Below are 7,317 nucleotides of genomic sequence, written 5' to 3'. Positions count from 1 at the left end.
ACTACTACTACTACTTTTACTTCTAGATCTTTTACCGATTCTTTAATTCTAAGTGTGGCATGCTTCTTCAAACTTTGACTGACTCTCTAAATCCATAAAATACAGATCTGCCTCATTTCTCACCACTGGCAATGGCAGACTCTAAAGAGTTTCCCAACCTCTATGTTGTTTATTCTGCCTTGCTCTGACTTATTGCCACAATACTTGGAATGCTTGGAATATTTGATAAATGTCTCCATGATTATCTGAATTTCTTGGTCTTTATCCCTGAACATCTGTCTCAACTTTGCTGTCATACATAAATTATTTGATCGAGTTATTAATAGAAATAATAATAGCTAACATTTGTACAGCATTGTACTGTAATAAGCGCTTTGCAAATATTTTGTCATTGGATCCTCACAACAGCCTTGTGAGGTAGGTGTCATTTTACAGATGAGAAAACTGAAGCAATCAGAGATTAAGTAGCTTGCCCAGGGTCACACATTTAATGAGTATATGAGGCCATATTTGAACTCAAGTATTCCAGACTCCAAGTATAGTGCTTTGTATCACCTAATTGCCCCCTTGAGACCGGATCTCAGTATTTGATAACATATACATATTGAATGTACATGTGTATATATGTATATATGTGTGTGTGTGTGTGTATACATGCTTGTATATATTTATACATAGTTGAATTGAAAATATTGTTTTGTCTTTTGGGATATGCCCCTTTACTCACAGATTTTTAGACTCCCTTCTAGTTTTAAAAATATGAGTTCTATGTTAATTAAATTAGATCAATCATGCCAGAAACACAATTAGCCACATGTACTTCTTTTTTGATAAGTTAACTGTATAATTTTAGTTTAATCCAATTATAATGTTTTGCCAATATTATAAATATAGGCTTCCCTAAATGAGATTAATTTATGTAATGATAATTTTCAGAATCATCTGACAAGTGCACATTAGAAGAGGTATCCCTTTTGTACTTGTGCCATTTTTTCAACATCTAACTTTACTATGCATTTTGCATGCATTTTGTCCCAGATTTTTAATTACATTTTTTCTTTCAAGATAATGTCTACTTAATAGGAATAGCAGAGAGCAGAATCATTAAAGTTATCAAGATTTAACCTTGATAGATATCTAAGAAAATGTATGTTTTATTTTATTTATTTTACTACATTTATATGTAAATATATGTACATATAAATATGTAAAGTTCTGACTGAAATCTTTGTCACATATAGGTCATGAAATGAAAAAAAATACAAAATAGATTAAACCCTATGCATTTCCCAGATGAAATGTGATGAAAAATTTAAATTGATTCACATGCTAAGTTTATCTATCTGTATCTATGGAAAAATACTCTTGAGTCCATTATAGAATACTGGATAATTTACCTAATGAGTGCTTCATATATAAAAGAAACCAGGTTTATTGTTTTTGATTCAAAAGGAAAGAAAAGGACTAGGACCAGTGTGTAACAATTATTGGCAGGCAGCAGTAGAGAGTTTCCTTTCACTTGAGTTCTTTAAGAAAAGATTGGCTGTCAAGAACCCTGATCAACCAGGGTTGACTGCAGAGGACAAATGATGAAGAATGGTACCAGTGATGTCTTTCTAAATATATAATGACTGGCTCTCTGGAAAAAAAAAACAAATGTATGTGTGACACACTTTTAAGTTTAGCATGTGTTATTAACATTTTCTCCAGCACTTTCTTAAGTTTAACAATCACCAAAACAAGAAGTTATGTCCTAATCTGTAATGTTGTCCATTTCCTATGTGTAAATGCTTACATTAAAAATTTAAGAATTAGAGAGGAAGCTTGCCCAGTATATCACAGAATAGTAGAGACCTTCTCATCATGAGGTGATTAACTAACCTTTTTGGATATGACCGCTGTAGAAATTTGTTTTGCTTGTCAATACATGTTTGTTAAAAAGGTTTTATTTTCTTTCTCCCTCTATTTGCCTCCAGTATGGTGTAAAGTTGGAGGGAGATAAAGTGAATGATTTTTAATAGAAAACAAATAGAAACCCCCCCCCCCACTAATTGTGAATATTGTATTTATGGTGTAGGGGTCCACGCTTTGCGCAAGGGTTATACTAGGTAAATTATGCAGTCTTTCACCTCAGAAAACTTTATGATCCTTTACAGTGATGTTTCACATAGTGATCTTTTGGGGGTTATATTGAAATGGAATGAAACCATTGCTCTTAGGTCTCCAAAATCTATTTCTTCTGTTGACACCTTTTTAGAGGCTTAGCATTAGACAAATGTAACCACTGTATAGTTGAAATCAAACTTGTTTAAACTTTTCCAGAGATCATTCTTGCATTTAATGTAACTGTAGTTCTTGCTTCTTTGCAAATGGTTTGACTGAATACATTAGAAACACAATTGTCTACCTACCATAAAGATACTTTAATTAGTTTGCAGACCTTCTAACCAATGACACCAAAGATTCATTTAAATCTCTTGAAATAAGGGTGCACAGTGTTAACCTCAGTGGCCTTGCAAAATTCTAGCTCAGGTAATTACAGTTAATTTCTACCTATCTAACCACTTGTGGCAATATAAGTGGTATGCAAGTGTAATTCATTGTCTTTCTTCCTGATTCATAGAGGAAGGAGCATTAGGGAAGGTTACAGAAATGTCCAATATAATTTATCAGAAGAAGAGTGACTAAGGAGGGCACATCAAATTTTGAAAGATTTCCATTATTATCTTTTGATAATTACAAAAATATGCAATATTCTGAGGGAACTGCGTGACAATAACAAAGAAAAGTTAAGGATGCTATGACAAAAGGACAAGAAATAAAATCTCTTGGACTTAGGTTTGCTCTTTTTTTATTATCAACAAACATGGGAGTTCGATAGTCTCTTCCGTATAGTCTGATTTTTCTATTGGCAATAATATGTTTTTCTGCCTAATTCTTAAGGTTGCAAGAACATATATATGCAATTTGTCATATTGCTATGATTTCTGGGTTATGTGACCCACAAGATGAAGGATAAAATATTTTCTCCAACCCTCACAATTTCTCAAATCTTTTCAAAATTGGAATTCTGCCCCAGATATGAAGAAATTTTAATTCTTTCCAAGGTCTAAGTATCAAGAAAGCTGATGAGATAACAATTAAATGAACTAACAATAAAGGATGTAATCCCTAATTTCTAGGCATCATTTAGGTGGCATAGTAGACAACCTTATGAAATAACAGCAATAATATTCCCTCCATCTTCTGGCAGGATTGAACAACTGACTCATGAGCTTGCGAGATAATTCAATTATTTATTAGCTCCCATTTCTACTCTTCCCACTCTCCCAACCTCCACACCAGGTAAAGCCTAATTCCAGAAGATTACCCTTCTTGAAACAGTAGTGTGTTGTGTTGCAACAGTGCTCATCCAAAGAACTGAGGGACAGAAAGAGAAAGAGAGAGAGAGAGAGAGAGAGAAACAGAGAGAGAGAGACAGAGACAGAGACAGAGACAGACAGAGACAGAGAGACAGAGAGAGAGAGAGACAGAGAGACAGAGAGAGAGAGACAGAGACAGAGAGAGAGACAGAGAGACAGAGAGACAGAGACAGAGACAGAGAGAGACAGAGACAGAGACAGAGACAGAGACAGAGAGACAGAGAGAGACAAAGAGACAGAGACAGAGAGACAGACAGACAGACAGAGACAGAGAGAGACAGAGAGACAGAGACAGAGAGAATCTTGTTTAAAAAAAATGGGAATTGCCAGTTCTACCCCCCCCCAGAAGTCATTGAGATTAAGACTTGTAGAATGCCTGCCATAGGATAAGGATAAGAGAGCTTTTTAAGTCTAGCCCTCAGCAAAACTATACTCAAAGGGGAAGGAGTCAGTAAATGAGCACAAGGGGAAAATGAAGAGAAAAAGACTGAAATTACCAAAGATATTAGAAGGAAGAAAAATAATCTTACTCGGAAAGAAGCAGATAACTCCAAAGGGAAGCTATTAATAACAGAAGGGAATATGACCTCCAACTAATCTAAATGAGTGCAAACATCTATAAAGAAATATTGCAAGTCAAAGGAAATTAATTAACACCTTGTGTGGCAGAAGAGTCTATGTATTCCCAAGCGAGTATGAAGCCACAGAAAGATATTCCTGAATGGATCTAAAGAGAAAAAAGAATTATGAAATCAGAATTTAAAGCCTTCAAGTCAGAAGAAATTGGAAGAAATTTTTTAAAATTGCATTAATGGTCACAAATTCCACCATAAGACATAAAAAGAAGAATATCTGATTGGGAATGGAAATATTTAGAAATAAAGACTATTCTGAAAGAATAGAAAACATAAAACAATAGCATTAAGGGAAAATATGATCTCTATACAAGCAAAATATGTTTATCTTAAAAACAGTTTTCATAGAGACAACTTAAAGAATACAGGTCTAGCAGAAGAATATAAATAAAAAAAATTTGCGATCCATAATGCAAAACAAGAAAACTACCTACATCTTCTGAGCATAGTAAACAAAGTGCCCATTGAAAAAAAGCATAACTTACCTCCAGAAAAAAATGTCACAACCTCAGAAATATAGTACTTAAAAGAACAATTCCATGGGGCGGCCAGGTAGCACAGCGAGTAAGAACACCGGCTCCAGTGTTGAGAAGACCTGGAGATCGAATCCCGGGCTCAGACACTTAGCACCCACCCAGAAACACCTGGCCGTGTAACCTTGAGCAAGTTACTTAACCCCAATTGCTTAGAGGCGGCCAGGTGGCTCAGCGAGTAAGAGCACTGGCTCCAGTGTCGGGATGACCTGGATCAAATCCAGGCTCAGATACTCAGCACCACACCCAGAAATAACTGGCCGTGTAACCTTGAGCAAGTTACTTAACCCCTGTTGCTTAAAAAAAAGAACAATTCCTTTTTTTTGGCCTTTTGCTTGTTTATTAATTTGATTATTTACTTTTAGTTTACAAGATTCAGTTCCACAATTCCATGAGTTTCAAATTTTCTCCTTCTCCCCCCCCGCGCCATGGCAGCATACAGTCAAGTATAGGACCTACAAATGCTTTCACATTAGACATTAGTCAGGTTATGAAGAAGGATTGTATCAAATGGAATGAAGAATGGGAAAGAGGAAACAAAACCAAATAAGAAAAAGAAAGAGAGCAGGTAGTTTGCTTCAATCTGCATTCAAACTCTGTTCTTTCTAGTTCTAAAAAGAACAATTCCAATGATATGCTCTGCAAACAACTAAGAAAAAGACCTGCATGTAAAAAAGGAAGAATATTGGCATAACATAAGGTTATTCTGTATTATCCAGAAACCACAGGAGAGAATGAAATGAATAACGTGTTTTGAAGAGCAGAGGAACTTAAATTGCAACCCAAGGTTATGCGCTCTGCAAATCTGAGTCTAATGATTAATGAAAAAGATGAATGTTCAGTAAAAAGAGACATTTAAAGCATTACTACAAAGAAGTCAAGACCTGAACAAATTATTTGCTTTGCAAGCATCATAGATAATTGAAGTATAAGAAAAGTAAACAAACACAGCAGCCAAAGATGGCACAAATAATGAAATATATTGACCCAGGAAAAAGAAAGAAACAACTAGAAAAAGAGACACCTATGAAATAACAACCATAACCACTACATTAAAACAACAACAAAAGAGGGGCCCTTAAGAGGTTTCCACTTAAAAGTAGACAAGGGTGAAAGCTGATATCAAATAGAAGAAATGGTGGAAGAACATATGATGCATGATATGATAAATATTTATACTTATGTATATGTCATATAAATATGATAAGCTGAATATCACAATACCCTATGGTTGAAACATTTTTTGTTTTATTTTTTAAGGGTGGTAAATCGCAGAGTTGGAGGTCACATAAAAGGACAAATAGGAGGAAGAAGAGCAGAAATATGAATTAGGTTTTTTTTTTCCTACATTGAGAATTTATTTCCCCAATCTGAAAAGAAAAAGTAGACAAGTGACTCCAAACATGTTACTGAAGTCCTCCAGAATTTGTGACACCAAACCAAAAGACTGGTAGTATAAAAGTGGGGAAGGGAGTGAAAGGAAGAGAGGCACAGGATACACAGATTCTATTCTGTATATGCTTGGTCCCATTGTCTGTCTTGGCTAGGCCTTATAGGTGAGGGTGGGTGCTGCCTGGGGATGGTGGTCTTGGATCCCAAGAGAGAAAGAGGGGTCAGTTAAGCAGGACCCCAGGTCAGTACAAATCAAGGGAAGGCATAACTGATAGGCCAGGCACAGGATTCCAAGGCAAAGGGTGAGAGATCAAGCCAGGGACAAGTAAGGCTCAACCATTGGCTTGGTTCTTTGGGGGCCTTTGTTCAAATAGGTATAGAGACTCCCCAGGTAGGAGAGCAACCCTGACCAGGATGAGGAAACCAGAGCATCCCCAGGTCTTCAGGGAGTGAAAAAAAAAACAGTTTTCTGTAGTGTTTGGGGTGGGGCATGGAAATAAGGAATAGGTTAGAGATTTTGCATTTTGGCTATCATCTTGGGAGCAGTTCCCAGAGCCCTGGTTTGAGAGAGAGAGAGTAGGGCTAAGACCGACCCTGGGCAAGGAAGGGGGAAGAGGCAGCAGCATAGATAGACCAGGCAAGTCCCTGTTATTAGCAAAGGCAAAGGGAAGGTGGGGCTAGAGAACCATATACTCATGCAGACACAGGGGAGTAAGAGGTTAGTGATTGGGAGAACACTTCTCCCCACATACCATGCATTCCACATATTAAGGCATCATGGTTGCATGGTTACAGACAGGAATGAATGAACTGATGGGCCCTAGATGGTCACACACAGGGAGCAGTAGAATGGCCAAACTTCTCTTCACTACCCTGATTCTGTGGTGCACCCCCTCCACCTCCAAGGGGAAACAAAACATAATTGTTCAGATTGCAGCAGTTGAAGGAAGATAATTTAAATTCCTGTTGAATCCCAGAACACATCCTCTTCCCTTTAGCTCAAGGAAATAAATGAAATTTGTAGGAAGTTTAGGCCTTGGTTGAACCCACCACTTTCAAGCAAGACACTGGGCTGAAGCAGTAACAGGCAAAACAACAATGACCACCTGGGACGTGGAAAGGTGGTCCAAGAAGACAAAAATGGGATTCCCCCATCCAGAGGAGAAAGACCAGGTGTGTGAGAAGACAGTCGGGTGGGGGGTGAGGACTCCCCTGTCAGCACTTTGATATGGGATTAGGGGTTGAGTAGAAAAGTAGGATGGGGGTAGAGGGTCAGGCTCAAGGTAGGGTTCTCCTGTGGCCACTATCTTGGAATGCCTCTCTAGGGCCATAGGT

This window comes from Petaurus breviceps, unplaced genomic scaffold (genome assembly GCF_028583685.1).
Source record: "Petaurus breviceps papuanus isolate PSGF00001 unplaced genomic scaffold, PetGlider_PUasm1.0 189, whole genome shotgun sequence".
In the NCBI taxonomy this organism is placed as follows: domain Eukaryota; kingdom Metazoa; phylum Chordata; class Mammalia; order Diprotodontia; family Petauridae; genus Petaurus; species Petaurus breviceps.
The sequence above is the reverse complement of the archived record's forward strand: the minus strand, read 5'-3'. Positions refer to the sequence as shown.